Source organism: Monodon monoceros, unplaced genomic scaffold (genome assembly GCF_005190385.1).
Source record: "Monodon monoceros isolate NGI ecotype Baffin Bay Population unplaced genomic scaffold, NGI_Narwhal_1 Super_Scaffold_20, whole genome shotgun sequence".
Taxonomy (NCBI): Eukaryota; Metazoa; Chordata; class Mammalia; order Artiodactyla; family Monodontidae; genus Monodon; species Monodon monoceros.
This window is the reverse complement of record NW_021703777.1, coordinates 106,415,422-106,439,946: the sequence shown is the minus strand read 5'-3', so window position 1 is coordinate 106,439,946 and position 24,525 is coordinate 106,415,422. Positions and strand designations below refer to the sequence as shown.

The 24,525-nt window shown below is 38.8% G+C and overlaps 1 non-coding gene across 1 annotated transcript; it reads left to right on the top strand.

The window, feature by feature from the left end:
- Window positions 1-16,086: 16,086 nt before the first annotated feature.
- LOC114903340 lies at window positions 16,087-16,221 on the top strand. Its single transcript, XR_003795719.1, has one exon. It is a non-coding gene; the product is annotated as a small nucleolar RNA SNORA70 (small nucleolar RNA).
- The last annotated feature ends 8,304 nt before the right edge of the window (window positions 16,222-24,525 follow it).

Below are 24,525 nucleotides of genomic sequence, written 5' to 3'. Positions count from 1 at the left end.
AGCAGTATGCCCGATAAACCCAGTGAGTCCATTACGCAGGGACCAGGACTTGTTGCCTTCGGACGCTGTAGATACTGTTTTTTCTTTTTTTTTTTTTTTTTTGCGGTACGCGGGCTTCTCATTGTTGCGGCCTCTCCCATTGCGGAGCACAGGCTCCGGACGCGCAGGCTCAGCGGCCATGGCTCACGGGCCCAGCCGCTCCGCGGAATGTGGGATCTTCCCGGACCGGGGCACAAACCCGTGTCCCCTGCATCGGCAGGCGGACTCTCAACCACTGCGCCACCAGGGAAGCCCGTGAATACTTTTTGTATATCATTCTTTGACATGGGAGACAAAAATTAGCAAGAGCCTTCATGTGTTCATTCCCACAAAGAGAGAACTATGCTGATTAACACTAACACTGACACATTATCCTCGTAAAAGCGTCTGTTCTCCATAAAGCTTGAGGTTCACTAGAATATTACTGAAAAACGATTCCCAGAGCCTGTTAAAGTCAACATTCATATGACAACACTTTCCGTTGAGTGATTATTCTGAGTTGATTAACCCATCAAAAAATGAATGGAGTCCAAAATTAATAATACCCAACACAGCGGGTGTCAGTCACACCTATGTGAAGAAGAGTCCACTCCCTCCCAATGAAGTTTAAATCAATTTTACTTCACGGCAATGATGTCACTTGCTGAGGAAGAATGTCGATTCATCTTGCACGAGTGAGCAATTTACTCCCGAAAGCTCCTCCCATCTTACTTCTTATCACACCTGCTCGCATTTCATTTCACCCTGGCATCTCGGGTCTTTGTTTTTGATCATGATCAACTAAACCACACAGAAGTTCTCTCTTTCCCCGATATTAGAGAAACCCAAATGGCTTTGATTCTGAGCCTTCTGATGCAATGTTTTTGGCACACAGGAGATAAATGTGGAGCTTTCACTCACACAGAAAGGATGCATTAATTGGAGTGCATATCTCGTCTATATCTGTTATGTATATGTCTTTGAATATTCATGTTGTTTCGCTTCTGAAATTATTCAGACTTATTGTATCTGCCATCCTGATTGCAGAATGAATACACTAATTTAAATATGTATTGCATAGTATTTTGTATTCTGTACTGCACCAGCTTCTTGTCTATAAATATGCAGAGGTATTTGTTAATGTGAAACAGCTGAGGTGCATTCCTTACTTCTCCTCCTTTTGCCTCCTTGCCTTAATTCCTCCATCCCTATGATCCATGCAGCTTTCCACAACCTTTACCTTGATTCCTAAATACTAATTTCCATGGCTACATTCCCACCATGTAATTATCCTGCCTACCTCATTTTTAGCATTAGCTCAACTGAATCCAAACTGCTTTTCCTCTCTTGAACAGAATTTTTTTTGTTGTTTTTTTGGCTTTTGTTACCTTGTGAGCAAGCTGGAAACCCATTTACCATTGTGAACACCTGGCATGAGACCAATAACAGTGAAATAAAGAACATCTTTGAGTTTATAAACAAGTCTGTTTCTCCAAGTGGCATTGCTGAGAAATCTTAGCACTTTTAAAATTTGTTTATCTGACTTACTAAGGAAAGTATTTGCTTTTAGTTTCCTTAAAAAGAATGTTAAAAGAAAGAGTATATTTTTAACACACTGAATATGTTTAAATGAGAACTAACTACAAAAAATGTCAGAAAGTTGGATTCATTTCAAAAAGATAGAAGCTGCCAAGATTTTTTCCTTTTCCTCTGGCTCAATGTAGCTTTCATCTGTTATAGGATTAGAAAAAAAGCAAGTTGGCAGGTACTGAAAATTGGGTGAAGTCTCCATTATTCCTCTGAACTTCACTGCCACTGGCTGGATTCAATACAGTTGGTATCTGTCATCTTCACCAAAGCGATGGCAGGAACACCTCATTCACAAGGACCACGGCACTGGGGTCTAAGTCAGCACTGATTCTCCTTTCTGATGTGTCAGCCTTCAAGTTCTTTCATCTTGTTGAATCTTTTTAATAAAATCCTATACATCACTGCCCAGAATCCATTGCCACTCTGGGAGTCTGTTATTTTTCATAATATCATGCCTTACCTAAACCAGAAAACAGTGGTAAATGCCCTTCCAGACTTTTATTGGCTAAACCATCTTTTGAATCACCGTTACTTCCCCCCGCCCCCCCAAAATAAAACCTGTCTTATTTAAACCCTTGTATCCACAGGGGGAAAAGGGAAAGAAAGGCAAAAAGGGGCCTAAAGGGGAGAAAGGAGAACAGGGTGCTCCTGGATTAGATGCACCCTGCCCGTTGGTATGTCTGACTCATGCAACCGTCTCCAGATGTCACATGCGGAGGCGAAGCTGGGAGAGGAGCAAACTGGAGGGACTGCACCAGCGGGGGTTCTGATTGGCATCTTTTAACGTAGACTTTAAGGTCCCAGAAACATCGATATCAGGCTGTCAGTGTGTTCCACCCCTTCTCTCTAGCCACCAGCTATGCCTGGTTTCTCAACACTCAAGTACTGATGTGCATCCAGGGCATGAATGCGGGATCGGAGGAGGAACCCGTACTCCTCAGTCCTGCTCCGGAGAGCAGGTCCCCATTCCCAGAGAAGCGCTAGTTGTAGGACCACATCAAGCTCTGTTTTGTTTTGTCCAGCATCGCTGGATGTTACCTTTCCCTTCAGAGTTGCTCCTCTCCCAGCCTTTTGTTATTGTGGTTATTTCATTAGCAGAAATTGTGCTTAAGTGATTTCTTCTGTTTAGTAACATTATGAGTTAATCTTTACAAACAGGGATTCCGTGGCGTTAAGGGGGAAAAAGGGGAGCCAGGCCAGCCTGGCCTGGATGGGCTGGATGCCCCTTGCCAATTGGTACAGTATTTCTCTTTCCTACCACCCTGCATGCAATCCCTTTGTTTATTACATCTTCATCTCTCTCAGTGTAAAGTGGTACTTCTGGAGCAAGCTTTACATGATAAACACGCTACACGCATGTGCATGAATAGCTCCTTCAGTGACTGCAGAGTGAAAAGAGCATGCACGCATGTCAATCAGTGACTGCAAATTAATCTCCTGACATTGTTCTCACAACGGACACAGCTGCCACGTCTGTGTTCTGGGGAATGTCAATTTATCTAATAACCATTCCAAGATGACATTAAAAGTGCATAAAAATCTTCTATGTAAAGGTACAACTAGGCTATAACTTTGGGTTTTACCCCTAAAGTTACCTTTTTATTTTTCCTTAAAAGAAATAAAGGCATTTTTGCCTTTCACTAAATTTCTGTCAGGCTGTAAATAAGACCAAACGTACATAGTTGAGCTTCTGTGGTCAAGACTTAACCAATTCAAAGGAATGCTGTTAAGAGACCGTAGGGGAGAAAACCAAACTTCTCTGAGCGTCTAAAGATAATAGTCTGCAGCCCACACCCTCTTCTTTGTCACATAACCTTTTCAGTTTAATGGTCCCTCCTTTTGAAACTCACTTTCCTAAAGTAGACAGATCTCCCCTACCTCCACTGGCATGTCAAAACCCTTATACTAAAATCTAAAATTCTACCGGGTGACCCTTTTCCTTGTACCAATCTGGCATTACCGATTTTTTTCCCAAATATCTTATAAAGTTATTTCATGGTGTTTTTTTTTTACATTTAAAAAGAAAGTGTATGCAAATTTTCTGAGGTGTAAAGGAAAACTTTTTATGACTGTGTTGATGGTTATACTTGGTCTGCATGTTCTTATATTATTCTTAAATACTAAGCATGATTCTTTAAAGATAAATTTGTTTCTCAAGTCTTTTAAGAGATTGTATTGTAGAAGAAAATTTTATTCAGTCAATAATTGCAACTAGAAAATGTCAATATGATATGCCCAGTCTTTTATGTTTGCTTGGTATTGACAATAAATAATATTTTACAATAATTTTGTCGGGGGAAAACACAAGCATGCTTCATAATATATCAACTCTTCCTGCCTTATTTATATCATTTGTATCTGAAGAGTGCTTACCCTTTAAGTGAAAATAAATTTTGCGACATTTAAGAATCCCTTGTTTATTCAGAATTTGTTAACTGGCTTCTGAAGAATTTTAATTTAAAAATTGAGAAAGGCTGTGGATAGCATTTTACTATAAAGATATAGACTGGCTGCCTCTCTTTTAATTCAATCAATTTAATGTTTTACTTTATCTGCTTTCAATATAGAAAAGTTGAAAGATGCTCCATAGGAAGAGCTATAAACTTCAGATAGAAATGGTTCATCACTGTTTACTCATCCTTATCATGCATTCAACCATAGAACATAGTGACCAGGAAGGGAAGTTATTTCCATTTATTGAATAAAGATAATTATAGAATGCGTTTTAATGAAATTAAGAGAAATAGTACAGAGTTATTATCTAAAGATATAACTAAGCAGACCACTAGGTTTTACAAATTATTATCCAAAGTTAAGTATAAACCTTTCTATATTTTATTTATTTGAAAAATACGTACTCACTTTGGAAAACATTCGAATTTTCTTCCTTTTAACTAATGTTGGGTAATATCTTGGGAGTTGATTATTAGTAAAAGATGCCTCTGACTAAAGCCACCTAACAGGTAGATATTCATTTTTAAGCCTCTGTGCGTATTAATTATGAAGTATGATCACTTTCGTGGAACCTGAGGAATTCTTATTCTTCTTTTTAAAATAGGGGCCAGATGGATTACCCATGCCCGGCTGTTGGCAAAAGGTAGGCTTTACAGAATTATTTCTAAAAGAAGCACTGTCCTTTTCTCTTTACCTGGCCTAGGCTTTTCCATTTAGAACAGATTTTTTGAATTTGACATTGCTGAAAGCTGTTTGGGTATTAAGAAGCAAAAGGTCCCGTCTCTAGAGTATCTTTTAATGGTGTTTGCTGCTGATTTCTTCCTAAACTGATGAGTAAAAATAATTCCTGGCAAACACTGTAATTTGGAACCTTCCCTATTTAATCTTTTCTTCAGAATGGAAAGGGGCAGTGCATCTTGACAATGGTTTGCTTGTCTCAAACTCCTTTTCCTCCTACTGTTTAAAATTATTCTTAGTTGTGATTCTTTTTCTGTTTATACTCAGTTACTTAGGCAAATATGCAAATACGTGGTAGAACCCTGTCAATATTAGTCACAAAGCTGAGAAAGCAGAAAATGTAAGCATAATTTTCTTTTCTTCGATGAGGTCTTGATTTATTTAGGAGAATCTGGTTATATTTACGTTGGTGTCCCTGATGATATCAGTTTGCTCTAGCCTCTACATGTGGCCACCCATAGTCACTGTGTATGTATTCAGCAGAGAAGGGAGATTATTCTTCATAGAGAACCTTCTTGTACAAAGGCTGTGTGATAAGCCCTTTCATATAGGCGACATCACTTTATTAAATCCTCATAATAACCCTATAGTGTATTATTATCGTGAATGATGCCAATGAGGAAAGTAAAATTCAGAGAAGTTAAGTAACTTCCAAGGACACAGAGCTAGTATGTAACAGAACTAGAAGTAGACAATGGAAAGCAATGGCAGAACTTTAAGGAGGGAAGAGATCTGTATGTGCTGTGCCTTTCAGAGAATACCCAACCTTTACACAGTAACGGTGTGCGCCTAATTATAAAGGACTGTGCATATGCTACCTGAGGTTAAAGGAATTCTACTGATGTGAAAATGAGCCAGAGGGAAATGTACATACTCTTTCATCATTTTGAAATTTTTTTCTCTAACACCTGTGGCTTCTTTGGTCATTTTTGGTAGGCTTTGCTTCGTTGGCAAACCTACAGCAAAACTATGTAGGATTGCAAAAAGATGAGGAGAGACTTATTTTCCTCTCATCTCATCAACTCCGTTTGTGAGGAGATCCTGTGAAACTCACTCTCTTGCTTAACTACTTTCACCCCACTTGGTGAGGGAAAGAAAATCCTTCTCTCCCAGTAGCGTCATTTATTTAGTAGCTTCCCATACTCCACTTTCAGCCTGTCAGATCATTAGCTCCATCACAGCTGAGGTCAAGTGGTTCTTGGGAAGATGAGGCTATCATCATATTCTTCACCTGAGAAAACTATCCTTTTACCGTCACAACCCCTGTTCTCAGAATTTTTAATACCTTCTTGAGCTGGAATTACCATTTGCTCCTTAACCTTTGCCCTGTAATCTAATACTATAATGATTTTTTAATCCGGTCATTGGCACACTTTACATGGAGAGAGATGTGAAAGGCTTGCTCTATCCACCCTCTGACACTACTCAGCACTTGGGTTCACATCATTTTTGGCCGCTTCTAAATCACTTCCTTTTTTGTGAAGGCATAAAAATAAGGGAAGCAAGCAAAGGATTCATCATCTTTTTGGTTCATAAAATGGCCAAACCTAGTAATATGAGCTAATATGAGTAGCTCAGAAAATCAGAAATTTCCCTTTTAAGTACTTCTTTTTCCGCAGAATATACACTATGCTCTACATAAGATTAAGGCTGTCTTAAATCCAGCCTCTTTTTATATAAAGACTAATGCACAACGTTGTAAATCAACTATACTTCAATAAAATTGTTTTAAATGGTAAAGAAAAAGAATCATAGCTCAATGATAAAGCTTCAGTATCGCTTACCACACTCCCCAACACAATCAAATGCAAACAGTGGTGATTATCCTCCCCCAACACCCCCTCCCCCCAAAACAGAAGAAAGAAACAATTAGAAAAACGAAATGTTCTATTGAATATAATCTCTTACGTGGTCAACTTAGCTATCTCAAATACATTGTTGGTCAAATCCAATGAATTTTTAAATAATATTTTTAAAAGAAAGCCAGTAGATTACTCAGTCCTGTTTTAGTGGACCACTTTTTTAAACATTACGTTTAGTAGTCTCTAGAGCACAGTGGTAAATGTTTAACTGAAAATTCAGATTATAGCCACAGTAGAAATCACTGTGAACAAGTCCTGTTAGTCATACTACTCTCAATAATAGTTTCTTCATGTAAAACTATTTGATCTTTGTTTAAATTACTTTTCTTTCTAGATATAGTTCAGTTTTCTAAATTTCGAAGAATAAATGATATACTAATTCACATCGTAATTTGTACAGTGAGTAAATGGCAGAATTTATGGTTAAGAAAATACTTACAAGCTATTAAAGTTATCATCTGTCCTGATCCAGAGATTAAAAACTATTTAATAGGAAAAATACATATGGCCTTCATATTTTTTAATGTTTCATGAAATTTCATTTTTCCAGATAGGGCTGACAGGTTTGCAACAGAATCTTCCTAAAGTAAGGTGACAGGTTTTTTAAATTAAGTTTTAAAGTCTGGGGAAAAAAAGAATCTTTAAAATTCTGGAGATTATTTACAAAACATTGGTTTGTCAAAAAAATGCATCTGTTTGAAATTTGAGATAAGTGGGAGTTTGGAGAAAGGAATATTTCCTGTAGACACATTCTCTGGCCTTGGCATGACGTGTGTAACATTGAGTGAACTTCATTTCTAAAGATCAGAAAGTACCCAGCCTCTTAAGCACACTTAATATAGCATCTATTTCTACTGGAGAGAGAAAAGCAAATATTTTTAATTATTGAACTGAAATATGACTCTGAGGACGAGTCACCGTTGTGGTGGGGAGATGAAGAGATCTTTATCATTCTCCTTCTCTGGACATTCTACTTTTCTCACTGATTTTTCTTTGAGTCAAAGTAAAGATTGTCACCAACATCTGCTCTATAAGTTATACCTCAAAGACCATTGTTCCTCTGTTCTCTCAGACTTAACTTCAGTTCTAGGAAAACCTTAGTAATTATGGCTGCTGAAAACAAGGAACCAGACATTTCCAGATCCTTAGATCACAATAGAACCTGTAACACAGCTTGAAGACCTGACAGCAGAGAGGTCTGCCCTGCACGCCCTTCACAGCAGGGCAGGACCAGATAAAGGAAAGGGGAAACCAGAACCCAAAGAGAGTAGAGTGTTATGGTTGGGCATTGATGAAGTGAACAATGCCACTGAGGTCAGAACCCTCAACATTTTCCACAGTTGTGTTTTAATGCTTGGAGAAGATTATATAAGCCATATATGGGACATGTTTTTAATTAGGGCACATCTGTGATAAAATCTTAATTTTCTGCTTTCCCAGAATACTTACTGAGACAAACACTTCCCACGGATTTCTCAGTGGCAAAACTAGGATAAAAATTTTGATGACTTTTAGAAAAGTAATGTATAGGACATATCAATTGGCTCATTGATTAAAAAAAAAAAAAAACAACCCTCTATTCAGGGTTCTACCAGTTTTCTTAAAATAAATGTTAATTTGGAATTTTTATCCTAAACTACTAATTCTATACATTTGTCTTTTTTGTTGTTTGTTTTTCTGCAGTGATGAATCTAACCTTCCGAGCATGAAGTTGTGTATATAATGGTCCACTTTTTATATTTATAGTTGAAAATTGGATTGCAGATTTTACAAGTCTGAGATATGTTTACATATAGCTGCTTCTTCCTGTTTGCAGTAGTACACATATCCATTTTTTCTTCCCTTACATCTGAAATTGGGCAATATGTGAAACCAGTGAGAAGCCTGCAAAAAATATAGATCAGTATCTCTTTATCTTATGTGAAGATATGTATTTATATGGACATAGTGATAGAGATTGATTGTTCTTGCTATTTTCTTACTCTGGGCTTGTTAATTGCATGGACAAAAAGTGCCATGAGATAGTTTACATGAAATTGTGACCAAATATGAACTCGAAGCTATGAAAATGTACTATACTGACTGATTTTAGAGTTTATCGTCACATCCCTACTCACCTTTGCTATTCATGGCCACACCACCCATTGAAACTGACTAAAAAAGCATGATGGTGTGCCAAGCCTGCTTGCTGTGCAAACTCAGATGCTAGCATGCTGCATTATGAGTCCTTTGATCACATCTGAACTTTTATTTCTTTTGTCATCTCAAGGGGGTTACACCATGGCTCATTGCCAAAAAGTGATAAGGTGGCGGAGAGCATACACACACAAATGGTCTTGTATTTTGAAAGGAGTTGCGGTCCCAACTGCAGATCTTCAGCTTCCACTATTGTGGGCTCACGTGGCCTCTTTGGTTGAAATGTCCAGGGGCTGAGCTGGTTGCTGACACTAGTTTTCCTTGGGCTGCCCTTGGCAGTGAAGACGAAGAGAAAGGATTGGTTCAGCCTCCTGCGCTGTGTCTCTCATGTGACCAAGTAAGAAAGAGGTTTACAAAGGCAGGCACCCAGAATAGAGGACTTTTTTAAAAAAAATAAACTGAATTCCAGCAAGTGTTAACATGGGTGCTTATGGAAAATGACAGAAGCATACTGCACTTCTTTTGGGCAGGAGATTCTTGGAATGACAGCCCCTGTTCCTGAGGGCAAAAGGTGTGTGCATCTCACCAAAACTCGGGTTGCTGAAGATACAACACGTCCCAAGAAGGGGTTGGCCGAAATAACCTTTCCTGAGGGTGTAGGAGAGCTCATCCTACAATCTCTACTGAAGCTGATGAGAGCTTCCCTTCCTTCCAAGATCCAACCCATGTTAAACGTTTTCTACAAACTTCTAGAAACAGAAAGATATTTTCCATTCTTTTTAATATTTTTTCTTTTCTCTTTTAGTCCCAGGAATATTCAGAAAAGATTTGTTTTCCAGCTTTTGTCACATTTATTTTGAACAATTTTTTAAAGGAAAGTCTTCAAATCCTAATAAGTTGGTACCAACAGTCAAGTTGACCATTTGCTAACTTCTCTCCTGTTCTGAATAATTGCAGAGGATATAACAGAAGCTCCATTTTCAGTTCAGTCATTGTAAAACATCAAAGTTAAACAATTTTTCAGTACTTTTTGACTTTTTTTTGTATGATGAATATAACATATATAGTGATTATCAGTTAAGATAAAGTCAAGATTTGGTCACATTTGATCATATTAACTCATTTCTATTTCTTGTAGTTCTATTTAGTTCTAAGTTGTGTCTATATTTAGATTTCTTTATCTTTTTTACATTTCTCAATGTTTGTCTTATGCACAGACCAAATCTGAGATCTCAGAAAGCTGTGAAATATAGTTGCCATAAAAAGTATTTTTCAACTACTTGCTCAAAAGTTACCTAACTGTATTAGACTGAGCATTTCTTTGCACAGTAAAGAGTTGATAGCATGTTTTGAAATGACTTGTTCTAAGTGGAAGGGTTACATTAGGAGAAACGTCATCAATGAGGAGTAGTCACTCTTTCAGCCCATTGGACAATATAATTTCTCATTTCATGCCATTTTGTGGGAAATTTTCTGGTTTCATATATAGGTTTTCACCAGCAGAGGGGAAATTATCTCATCATTGGCTTATGGTGACAACGGTTAACGTACGATTATAAGACAAGGATCCCAAGATCCTTATGATCTCTTTCATAATATATAACCAAATGCTCAGTTATACAAAATGCCTTCTTTTTGTTTCCATTACGTTTTCAAGAATGGAAAGATGTTTGAACTAATCTATCAATCAAATTGGTAACATCTCTAGTAACATTCCACACTCCGAAACCAATTTAGCATTTTTAAAACAACAGAGGGCATTTTCTACCCATCTCTTGTATGATCTGGTTAGGATAAGGTATTTTATTCAGTGTCTGAAACAATTTGTCTTAAATGCTTTGGAAAAACGAACTAAAGCGAGTAAAACCACAGTCTCTTCAGGAAAACAAACAGTAGTGTCTTGAGAAAAATCTGGTGGCTATATTTCTTCCTATCTATCTTTCTTTCTACTCCTCTAGTAGAAAGAGGAATTAAGATGGATCACTATTTAGAAGTTGCACAGCTTCAAAAGAGAATACCTTAACATCAAAAGAGAAACATTTCACGTACAAAAAATATATGTATTTTTTAAACACAGCCCTTTAAGAATACTGTTCTGTCCTATGTGTATATTGAGGTTTTACTCTATAACTGATTTGACAATATTGCCTTTTATTCCATGATTAAAGGAAGCTGTAAACTTTCAATACATTTCCTTGGGGAAAACAAAAGGACCATGGTCCTCCTCTTTGTTCCATGGAACTGCTAGGTCTTAACCAACATGCATAATCTTCAACTTTTGTTACTAAAATATTTTAAATCATCCATTTTTTTACCAATATAGAGAATCCTCAAATAATTGCCTAATGAACTAATGAATGTGTCTGCCGATATATGTGTTGGCAGCTACATATTTTTCTTTAAGTTTGCTTTCTTTTAATTTCTATTATTGGATAGAAGATTAAGAAAAAATACATGAAAGACATTTGAAATAAGTCAAGATCAGGTTCCATTTCTGATAAGCATCTTTTAAGGATGCCAAACTGGTATGTGTTTTAGCTTTAAAATTGTTTTCCGTTTATGTTGGTGCTAATGTATTTCTTTTCTTTTTCTTTATGGACAATGCAACTCTACTATGGATAATTTCATTTCTCTGTTTAATAGCATTCCTAAACTGTTAGTGCGTGATTTTATTTTTCAAGTTTATGGATTTACTATAATTATGGTTCAATGACCAGTCTTTCTTAATGTAAAAGAAAACAAAACAGTGTACCTATAGATGATATGTGTGTACTTGGATTGTGGATCCCTTTATTTCATGTTCATTTCATATACCATATGCCTTTATCAACTTTTACTCTCATCTTTTAGCTTATAGAATTTGATTAAGCATGACAAAACCAACATTAGACAAGTCTGCACACATTCATAGAGTACCTGACACATAAATATGCCAAAATTTTTCTTCTACTTTTCATTTTCATTATGAAAAGCAGTCTTGAAAGGTTTTTCTTTCTTATTTGATTTCATAGGAAACATGAGAATATCTTGAATTTCTACCAAAAACAAAAGTCTGTTCTTGAATCCTGTGCATGATGTTCTGATGGAATAGTAAGAACTCTTATGCATCCAGTAGTCCATTCTATATGTCCTTTGTCTACTATATATTATATATATACACCTCTCTACTAGTTTAGAAATGGTCAAATCAGCATGTCAGTATCTGTGGAAAAATTAACTGGTATTATATTTTTATCACTTAGAAAACATGCATAATTTTCCAAAGTTTTATTTTTAACGTTACTATTATAGCATAAAAAGTTAACACCACTTTTCATCTTTTTTTTTTTTTTTTTTTTGGCCACTATATATAATCTTGCCCAGAAATAAGCTATGCTTGTTAAGGTGGGTGATGTTTTCATATCTTCTAATAAATGATCTTAGGAACCGGCAGATATTGATATTTGAAATCTTGTTTTTCTCTATTTCTTGATAATCAAGTAATATTAATAATTAACATTACCAAAAATGAACTTTTCTAATTTCTGCCAAAACAAAAACCTTGCTATCTCTAGAAAGTCAAGTCCATAACAGCGTAATCTTATATTCTCAAAAATAATGATTTAGAACAGTCACATGTGATTCTGGCTGTTAAAACAATTCATTCCTAGTGGAATTAACATACTTGACCAATTATGATTCTGCTAAGTCATTTTAGAGTATAAAGACCTTCAGTCCCCACTTTTCCCCATTTTTGTTGAAATAGCTTCATATCAGCTGGATTTACTATATACCATAGCAGAGATACCCTTCCAACTTAAATTTTTAGTGGATTTTGTTTTTGCTAATTCAATACTGAAACATTTTAATGGCATTTCTGATTTTTTAAATGTATTTAAATGCATAAGTTTCCCTATGCTGCTTATTGACAGAACTGTCGCTCTGGGAATAAGACTTTTTCAACCTGACCTATTACGTTTGATTTATTGATAACAAAGTACCAACATTTCTCAAAATGCAGTGGATATTCTCACATATCTCAGAAATATTAATAAATTGGATTCACAAAAGAATGTCTTACATATTATTGACATTTATGTGAATATTCTTTATACTGTTGTAAATGTTTCATGCAATTTAATAACATTTTTAAAAGATGTATGTATCTGATTTTCCTTTAGAAAATATTATATTTTTATTTGTATTTTTTACATTTTAAAGTTCATCTCTATGTGCAGCTATTTTTATATTGCCAAAAAATCACATGAATACAAAGTAAGAGAAAAATGCAAAAAAAATATTTTGGCAAGCATTACACTGCATATTTTTCTTAATGTTTTGTGGGCCAGTCTCATGTAATTGATTATTCTAAGAATGTGTTGTGTCTTATTGCTGTAAATATGGCACAAACCTGTTTTTCTCAATAGTGTAAATAATTGAAAGATTGAATTCTCCCTGTTTGATTTCTTATTTCATTTCATTGTAATTTCTCCAGCTGAGATTACTGAATCAAAAGACGCATGTGGTTTTTTGATATGCAGCCTGGAGATAATTGCCTTGTGTTCAGTTTCTAATTTGTTTTTATTTGCTTTTTTAACTTGTTTTCAGGGTTCCTAGTTTGTGAGAAGTTGATCTTCAGAATTATTTTTACACTATTTATGACTTATTTTCATAATGTAAAAATTGTGTAATTATTACAATATTAATCCAAACAATGGTAATGAATTGTATTGTTATAAAGCTTTATTGATGTTCATGAACACCTTGGTCTATTTTCTCTGATTTAAACACAGTCCGTAAAGAATTTTAGTCTACTTTTCCTCAATATTGCAACACTGCCGTTCAACTTAGTGCCTAGCTCTAGTGATTTTCTAAAAAAGACTAGTACTTTCTGTTTATTAGATAGTAAGAACTATACTGAGCCTCTCCTCCAAATTCACTTTTCTTCCAAAATTCCCTGTCTTGATGAATTAAAATTCCTTGTGCTCAGTTGACTCTTATCTGCCCCACATCAAATCAGTCATCATCATGGGATTAGAATGTACTACATAGTAATCATGTCAATGTATTGACTAATGAATGACAAAATGCCCCACGGAGGTCATCAGTTATTTTTAGGTCCTAACTAAAAGAGCACACTTTTCAGCCCTCATCGTTTTTGCCTTTACCAATAACATTAGATGGGTGCAACCCTCTTAAACACTCCTTTAGCTCCCATGTCCCTTCACTCTTGTTTTCTCCTACTTTTCTTTTTTTTTTTTTTTTTTACTTTTATTGAAGTATAGTTGATTTACAACGTTGTGTTAACTTCTGCTGTACAGCAAGGTGATTCAGTTATACACGTATACATTCTTTCTCATAGTCTTTTCCATTACCGTTTATCACAGGATATTGAATACCCTGTGCTATACAGCAGGACCTTGTTGTTTATCTATTCTCTATATAATAGTTTGCATCTGCTCATCCCAAACTCCCAGTCCTTCCCCTCCCCACCCACCTCCCTCTTGGCAATCACAGTCTGTTCTCTATGTCTGTGAGTCTGTTTCTGTTTCATAGATATATGTTCATTTGTGTCATATTTTAGATTCTACATGTAAGTGATATCATGTGGTAGTTGTCTTTTTCTGACTTACTTCACTTAGTATGATAATCTCTAGGTCCATCCATGTTGCTGCAAATGGCATCATTTCATTCTTTTTTATGGCTGAGTGGTATTCTATTGTATATATGTACCACATCTTCTTTATCCATTCATCTGTGGATAGACTTTTAGGTTGTTTTCATGTCTTGGCTATTGTGAATAGTGCTGCTATGAATATAGGGATGCATGTATCTTTTCGAATTATAGTTTTGTCTGGATATATGCCCAGGAGTGGGATTGCTGGATCATATGGCAACTCTATTTTTAGTTTTTTGAAGAACCTCCATATTGTTTTCCATGGTGGTTGCACCAATTTACATTCCCACCAACAGTGTATCTTCTACTTTTCTTTCTCATTTTCCTTTGCCAGCTCTTCCTCCTCTACCTGACCATTAAATGATAATCCTCAGGACTCTGACCTACATGTTTCTTTTGCTTTTGCTCTTCTCCATCACACTTTTTCTCCAGGAAAACTCATTCACTCCCACAAAGACCAAGTTGCTATCTGCATTGCAGATTTTCTTCTACCTTCCAGACCAACTGTTACAGGCACATCTATCTATATGTCCACAGGTAGCTCATCATCTTTACACCTGGTTCTCTTACAAACTTCCATATGACAGTGAACATACCATCCCCCACCTTGCATTCAAGCAAACATGATAGAAAAGTCAGAATCATTCAGGACACCACCTGCCTCTCATCACCCACCCATTCCTTCATACGTACGGCATCTAATTACCAAATCCCTTCAATTCTACCTCCTAAATATCTCGGAGATCCACCTCCCTTCTCCTCATCCATTGCCACTGCCTCAGCCTAGGCACCCCCCTGGCTCTCTCTCAGACTTTTAGAAGAGCCTCTGAGCTGGCCTCCCTGCCTCTAATAACCACCTCGCCTCCACCTTGTACCCGATACGACTCTGATGAGTCAGAGGAAGCAAATATGGCCGTGTCTTATTTATTTATGAATTTATCCTCCCATTTCATTTCATTTCATATGGCATTTGAGGCACATTAAACAAACACTTATAAAGAAATTAAACATTTAAAAATAACCAAGAAAGCCATATTTAAACAAATTTCAAGGTCACAAAGAAAGCTGTATTGAAAAGATGTAAGACTTAAAATTGTATGGCTCTCAGCTTTTCGGTGTCCATAACAAAAAAAGAAATAAGTTTACATGTTTTACGTCATCCATAAAGTGAAACATACTACTTCCTCAAAAGAATCAAAGCTGATTGATAAGAAGTGTTATGTGAGATTTCTTAGAGTGGGCACTGCCCACTGCTAGTGCCCGTTTAGGGCACTCCTACAATGAACATTACAGCAGCTTTTCATAATGTTCCTCATTATAAGCCAAGTGCATGGGCCAAAACCAACTTCACTGAAAACAGCTCTTCAGGGAAATTAGCCATGCCATTCCCCTGCTTGCAGTCCTCCGCAGTCCCCCATTATCATGCAGATACTTATTTTGGTATAAAGTACAAAGGCCTTTGTGATCCCACTCTGTCTAGCTTTATAGCATCATTGCTTGCTGGTCAGCAACCCTCGCCCAAAGGTTTTCCCATGTTAAACTATTTGAGGATCCCTTTGGCTGTTTCCCAGGCCTGAAACAGTCTCCATCCCCATCCCCACCATTCATCTAAAGAATTCTTGCTCTCTTTTTTTGCAGCCAGTTAAGCCGAAGGTGCTCTTTTCCTCGTGGGGGCCTGGTGTGCAATGGCTGTGAACAGCAGCGTCCTCAGTAGTGCATGCAGCTTGTTGCCTGTGCGGGTTGCCCTGAGGGACCTTGGAGAGAGCCCTTTCCAGTGGGCCTTCACGATTGTCATGCTGTCCCCAGTCTAGGCTCCAGACAGGTACGTGCGGTGCCTTTGGAAAGCCCCAGGGCACAGTGGCCAGGGTCCACACAGGCCAAGTCATAACGTTCATCCGTACCAAACTTTGAATAAAGGAGCATGTGATTGAGGCCCTCGGCAGAGCCAAGTTCAAGTTCCCTGGCCGTCAGAAGATCGGCATCTCCAAGAAGTGGGGATTTACTAAGTTTAATGCGGATGAATTTGAAAACATGGTGGCAGAAAAGCGGTTCATCCCGGATGGCTGTGGGATCAAATACATCCCTAGTCGTGGCCCCTGGACCAATGGCGGGCCCTGCACTCGCGAGAGCCTTGGTGCTGTCCCCTCCTTACTCACACCCACCCATAAATCCTACTTTTCTGTCAAAAAAAAAAAAGCATTCTTGCTCTTTCAAGACCTAACCCATGTGCCAACTTCCTAAACACCATTTCCTGCCAAGTTTATATTCTCTGTCTTCTATGCTCCAATAATTGCTTTTACGTGTCACTGCTAAACCACTTATCCAGTTGTTGATAATTGTATGTTTATCTACCTCCTCTACTAGATGGTGAACCAAGGATGAACTCAATTCACAGGTTCCCAGTAAATATTTTTAAATGAATAAATGAGTGACAAAAGTTACAACAACAACAAAACCCACTTGGAGTACCAATTTTGTTAATCTACATAATGGATAAAGCAACCCACACAGCTAGTTCCTAACATTCTAGGTAATTCTTAAAGGAAAATGTGTTACGACCTCTTTCAAGTCTAAATTAAGAATATGTTTTATATGAAATAGGGTGCAATGTCATCTAAGAGGTGGCCAGAGAGGATTAAAAGTTTATAGAAAGTAGAGAGAATTTGAGCTACCCCTATGGAGAATAGGATCAAACAGCAAAAAACACATCGTGATGGGAGGTTCAGGCCAAAGACAACTGAAAACCATGATTTTGTTTGGGACTCTCTGCACCTTTGCTCACTCTGCATGGTGCTGTCATCCATTTAAACATCAAATATTTACCTACTGAAAATCTTTCTCTCAATGTATGTTTCCTAGCTTTTCATTGCCCCTTTATATTAGGAAGCTAGATAAAGTCCAGGAATTCTCAAACTCCATCATTCATCAGAATCAACTGGAGTTTCTGAAAAAAACACATTGCCGGGCCCCATCCCCTGAGTTTCTGGTTCAGTAGGTCTGGGGTAGGACTTGAAAATTTATATTTCTAACAACCTCCTCATTGGTGATAATGCATTTGGTCCAGGGTCCACTCTTGGAGAACCACTGCTGATCTAGTCTATCTTAATGGAATGTTTGTGGCATTCATATACTGATGGCAACCTTCCTTTTTATTGTGAATCTCTCTGGGGAATTTTCTTTCATCATCACTGTTAATTAAAACTCTGAGCTCACCCTTGGACAACTCTCTCAAGTGGAAACTGCTAATTCTCCAACAGCCCTCACATACCTTAAGGATGGGGAGAAAGTTGAGCATGCACATTCCCCCTCCATTGCTGGTTCCAGACGATTAATTCTCCACCCGTATTCTACAAAGCCCTACTTCTCTGAGGCTCATATTATTTGGTTATTACCACACTTTTCCCTTCCTCAGCAATCATCTCCTGGCCTCCCAGTCATTCTCCTTCATTCACTGAAAACTTTGGCCTTTGGCTTATGGTGATTTTCTTCACCCTAAGTGCTGCCATCACGGGTGACTTAAACATCAACATGGGCAATGCAAACAACACCTTAGTACGTTACCTTCTCAGACCTCGTTTCTAGTGACTTTTTGCGCCCTCCAATTCTACCACCCACTCCCCTCACACACTGATTTTGTCAACCCCTGGAACTGCTCCAACTCTGGAATAATACATTGAAACATCTCATTCTGAGCCCTCTCCCTATTTTGCCAGAACTTCACACCCAATAACTCCCACTATACTTGTTCTTGAACCTTATAATGGTTTCCATTCCCTTTGCTCTCTTAGCCTCTTTCCTATCAGGTCCCACACAACTCCACTTCCTCCCCTCTCCAACTTAGGTTACACGGTTCAAATTCTCATCTACACCAATGCCAATAAGTCTGTTATCCCATTGTTCTTCCATTTGTCCATTTGGAAAAAGCCAAATACTATAATAATCCATCTGTCCACCTTCTCCGCATCTTTACCTGGTCTAGTCCACCCAGCACCACAGGAGAAACTCGCATAATGGTACAGATCGGTCCCGCCATAAATTCAGAGTCTTCAGATTCACCTGTGCATTTATCAACTCCCGACAACCAACAATCTTTCTGTGTTTCCTTAGCTAAGTTGTCAAACTTTTTCCACTCTCCTTTCGTCTTCACCTCTCACACTCTCGGTAGCTGATCTTGCATTCAGAGAAGGAAAGAAACCCACAGAACAGATTCCCTCGAATCCCTCCAACCAAGACTGAAAATGGGCCCGCACCTACATCCTTGATTTCTTCCTTCCCTTCTAGTACAATAGAAAATGATGTCGCTCTTCCCCCTTAAGTCTAACCTCTGCCCAAATGCCCTACTTTCACCCCAGGCTTCTGGGGATCTTGTTCTGTTATGTCAACTTCTTTTCTTCAGACTATGCCCTAAAGGGATTTTAAAATATTTGCATACGTTTCGTTTTCATGCAGGCTTTTCCTCAATGCTGGGTACCCCTTCAGCTACTGGCTCCTCTCTTTCCTGCCTTGCCTCCAAAGAGGAGCTTCCAGGAAACTAGTTATATACTGACCACACCCACTTCTTCACCTCCCATGCATTCCTCAGTCCGCCACTAAGCTCTGCCCCTACCAAGCCACCAAATTAGATGGTCTCCACAGTGACCACCTAGAGTCCTATGAATTAAGTTGCCACCAATATTTCCAGATCTCCAAACTTCAGTTTTTGTTGCAACTACATAATTTTGGGTGTACAGCAGGAACCTCCAGCTCAGCGTGTGCGGAACTAAACTTGCCCTCTGTCCCCCAACCCTGTTCTCCCTCCCGTGCCCTATATCCCAGAGAATCGTATCACCACTCACGCAGCTGGCAAAGACAAAACTTCCCCATGATGCTCAACCCTCTACCTCGTCATCCTCAATCACTGTCTATGACCAGCTAATTCTACTGGCTCAATATAGATTAGACTTACCATCCTCATGGCATTTCCATGGCGACAATCTAAGGCCAGGTAACTTGTATCTCTTGACTGCATCACTATAGTAACAGCTCTCACAAAGTTGGTTTTGCCCTCCATTGTAGCCAGAATGATCTTTCCCTTCTTAAAACTTTTTACACTGAAGCTCTTCAGTTCTCTCAGGATAAATTTCAAATTTCTCATTTTGGTTTACAAGCTCCTTCTTACTCGGTGCATAGCTAGTTCTCTGGCCCAGCCTCTCATCAGTCTGTCCCCTGCACTTTATCTAGACAACCTGCCCTTGTTTTTCAGTTCTTCAACAGGGTCTTCTCTGTCATGGGCAGAGCCCCAGTCTGTCACTTTCTCACCCCTTCTTCACCTAAAACCCCACTTTACCTCCCTAACGCCTACCTATCCTTCATGTCTCAATTTAGACATTGCCACATCTGTGCTCCCTTTACATCTTGGATATCATTTCCCACAGCACTTTTTCACGGGACTGCTCCACAGAGAGGGATGTCTGTGTTGTTTGCTCTTAAGTCCTGAATGTCCAGCACAATGCCTGGCAAAGGGTTGGCACTCATTAAATATTTGTTGAATAAATAAGTGAGTGAAAGCAATAACCCAAAGGGATACAGAACAAACCATCCAAGGATAATATGAGCAACCGTGCATGAAAATATGCAAGAGTGAACTTATAATTCTTGTTAAAAATCGCATGACTGTTTCATTGACTCAGACATGATAATGTAATTTTATAGGCACGTTCTTTTCTGCCTCTTGCAACATCAATATCAAATCAATATCAACATCAAATAGCAAAAGGAAAAACGACTTGGGGGAGCTATTCCTCATTTCTTTTGGACCAAGTAGTGTTCTCTAGAAAACAATGTCCTATGAAATAATAATGGGTATTCCACAAATAAAATCATTAAATATAAGAACATGGACTTCCCTGGTGGCACAGTGGTTAAGAATCCGCCTGCCACTGCAGGGGACACAGGTTCTATCCCTGGTCCGGGAAGATCCCACATGCGGAGCAACTAAGCCCGTGCACCACAACTACTGAGCCCGTGCACCACAACTACTGAAGCCCGCGGGCCTAGAGCCCGTGGTCCACAAGAGAAGCCACCGCAACGAGAAGCCCGCACACGGCAACGAAGAGCAGCCCCTGCTCTCCGCAACTACAGAAAGCCCACACACAGCAATGAAGACCCAATGCAGCCAAAAATAAATAAATAAAATTTTAAAAAAAAAGAATATGTACTGGAATGTCCATGAAAAAGATAAAGGATACAGTCTCCAGAGAACACAGCTTGGAAAATGCTGCTCTAGAGCATTATTTGATCTAAATCAACACTGCCAGAGCCCAGGCATGTAGGCAGTCGACGTGCCTTGTGTCTTATTGTTCAGTCAACATTCCTACCACAGGAGCTGCTTCAAGGAGTGACTGTATTCAAAGATGTCCTCGTCGGTAACACCTCACTCTTTGGCACGCCTTTCCATTCCTCTTTTTCATCTTCATTGCTGTCCTCAATCCCCTCTCACATCTCCACTCTAAAATGTACTAGGATTCACTTCTTTGCTTGAATAGGAACTTGATTTGAGTGTCGACTCAAATCCATCATTCAAGGCAATGGCAAAATCCAAGAGTAGTAACGTCCCATGTGGGAAATGTGTTTCAGCAGAGCACATAATAGGCAGTCAACCAGAAACAGTTTTTCTGGTTAAATTATGAGTTTGTACTTGCAAATGGAAGGGGAGTTTGGAATATGAGAATAAGAAAAGCAGGTGAGCCACGTTTATATTGAGCCTGTATATCAAGTCGCAGATTGAGCCAATAGGCACACTGACATTGTCAGACCATGGAAGAAAGAGTTGTTGACTCCACCTGTGGCTGAAATGATGGGTATATGAACAAAATATCAAATATCCTAGCCATACGGTGTTGAATAACTGTGGAGTTTCCTAGACTATTCTATCTCCCTTTCTCTTTTACAAATAAAAAAGCTGAGACTCAGAGAACTTGGATCACTGGTTATCCAGAAATAAGTGACGGAGCGAGGATCTTAATGCAGGACAGCTACCGCTTTACAGCTCCACCCCTCTGCCCTCTGGGAGGTACTTTGTGCCTCTACCATTTCTTCCCTCTCTGAGATGCCATGATTCCACATGTGACTAGTGACAGTAAACAGCAATAATATCACTTTATATTTACGTAGCATTTAGTATATTTAAACCATTTTTTAATTAACTTATTTGGTTGCTCTGGGTCTTAGTTGCAGCAGGCGGGCTCCTTAGTTATAGTATGTGAACTCTTAGTTGCGGCATGCATGTGGGATCTAGTTCCCTGACCAGGGATCGAACCTGGGCCCCCTGCATTGGGAGTAGGAAGTCTTTTTTATTTATTTAAATTTATTTATTTTTGGCTGTGTTGGGTCTTCGTTGCTGCGCACGGGCTTTTTCTAGTTGCAGTGAGCGGGGGCTACTCTTTGTTGCGGTGCGCGGGCTTCTCATTGTGGTGACTTCTCTTGTTGCACAGCATGGGCTCTAGGCGCGAGGGCTTCAGTAGTTGCAGCGTGTGGACTCTAGGGTGTGTGGACTTCAGTAGTTGTGGCATGCAGGCTCAGTAGTTGTGGCTCGTGGGCTCTAGAGCACAGGCTCAGTAGTTGTGGAGCACGGGCTTAGATGCTCCGCGGCATGTGGGATCTTCCCGTACTAGGGCTCGAACCCGTGTCCCCTGCACTGGCAGGTGGATTGTTAACCACTGTGCTGCCAGGGAAGCCCGGGAGCACGGAGTCTTAATCACTGCACCCTGAGGGAAGTCCCTAAATCATTTCCATATCAATTATATCTGACTCTCCAAATAACTATACAAGATGAGTAACAGTGTATTAACATTTCTTTTGAGAAAAGATTCAAAGAGGAAGGCTGGCCCAGATGACACAGCTTTTACTAGTGGAGCCGAGTACCAGAGTCTCCTAACTCTTAGGACATTGTCCTACACCAAGAAATAAAGCGTGAAAACCCCCAAAACACACAATGTTCCAAAGGCCTTTTTAGCATGTACTTCCATGAGATGTTTTGCACAGGAAATAATCTATTCTGAAGTCTCATCATTTTCTTCTGAGTTTCCTTTTGGGGGGTAATAGCAAGAATAAATTATTTCTAGAATGTTCTTCATTGACGTTTGCAGTCTTTCTTGGCATTCAAAAGGCAAGTAGTTTAGTGCTTAAGAACTCAGTTGCTGGAGCCAAATGGCCTATATTTGAATCCCTGTTTGACCACCTACCGTGGCAACTTATCTCATCTCAGTGGGCCTCAGTGTCCTAGTTTGTAAAATGGGAATGATTTCACTCCCTCAAGGTGGTGAGTTAATACATATATTTAGTGAGTTAATACATACACATGCTTAGGTCAGAGCCTGGCCCAGAGTTAGTGCTCAGTAAACAAGAGCTATTATTCTCTTCAGAACAGAAGCCCTGCATATCTACTATCTTAGTGGAAAGACTGCAGTGATTAGAAGGTTCCATTCTATATTAATAAAGTGAGATATCGGTTCTTAAAAGCTAAATGCTTTCTCTTGCATTTCAGTGATGGCTTTACTGTCACAAAAGCATCTGTATACACCTAAGCACCAATTCTGATGGGAGAGCTAATGAGAATGATAAGTAGCTTTCTTCTCCCCCCAACCCAGCTTTACTGAGATATAACTGACAATAAAAATTGTATATATTTAAAGTATACCATATGATGTTTTGATATATGTATACATTGTGAAATAATTGCCACAATCAAGCTAATTATCATATTCGTCACCCTATAGGGTTACCATTTGTGTGCGTGGTGAGACTATAGTATTATTAACTATAGTCATTAGACAATACATTAGACTGTACACTAGACGTCCAGAACTTATGCACCTTACATAACTGAAACTTTGGACCCTTTACACCCATTTCCCCCACTCCCTAGGCCCCGGAAACCACCATTCTACTCTCTGTTTTTATAAGCTCAACCTTTTTAGAGTCCACATATAAGTGAGATCACGCAGCATTTTGTCTTTCTTATATATATATCACATCTTCTTTATCAATTCATCTGTTGATGGACACTTAGGATGTTTCCATATCTTGACTATTGTAAATAACACTGCAGGTAGTTTTTCTCTAATAACTTGAGTTCAAAAATAATGAATATCACCATCTCTGAAGACACTTAGCAAGTTTCCTTGTGTAAAGATAGTTAACTATCTTTATTGACAGGAGAAAGATATAGAAGATATGGAACTCTCAGGAATGAACAATTAGAGGAAAGGCCATCAAAGGCAGCTGCATTAAGAACCACTGAAGTAGAGGCATTTTGCTACGTTTTCACCCATGTTGCTTGTACAGTCTAGTCAAAGCACTGGACAAGCTAGAACTTCATGTATCTTTCTTGAGCAGTTCCACATGCCAGAACATTTATATAACCCTGAACTTTTGTGTTCCAACCCTGGCACTGCACAATGTACTGTAATATTAGCAAAGACAAAGAGATTATTAACACCTAGCTTAGGTTTTCATGAACTAGTCTCTTCCTGGTTTTTTTTGTTTTTGTTTTTGTTTTGTTTTTCGGTACACAGGCCTCTCACTGCTGTGGCCTCTCCCGTTCCGGAGCACAGGTTCCGGACGTGCAGGCCCAGCGGCCATGGCTCACGGGCCCAGCCGCTCCACGGCACGTGGGATCTTACCGGACCGCGGCACGAACCCGTGTCCCCTGCATCTGCGGGCGGACTCGCAACCACTGCGCCACCAGGGAAGCCCTAGTCTCTTCCTGTTTAAGTTAATAGTACAGAATTTTATTGACACTCAGTAAATGTTAACGCATAAAACTCTTCTGTCATATAGAAATTCAGTGCATAGTTCTGTTCTCTTAAAGACATTTGCATTTTGACTAAAATCCAGCCAGCACTGAAGCTCAGCAAGAAGTCAGTAACTAATGATGTTTCCTCTGCAGAGGCGATGCCTCTCATTCACATGCACTCGACTGTTTTCTAATACCAGCAAGACGTTTGCAACAAACCAAGAAAATACTCTTGTTCAAGGTCCTTTGAGACCAGCAGCATGAATCTAAATGATCCACCAACCTGTCCAAACTTA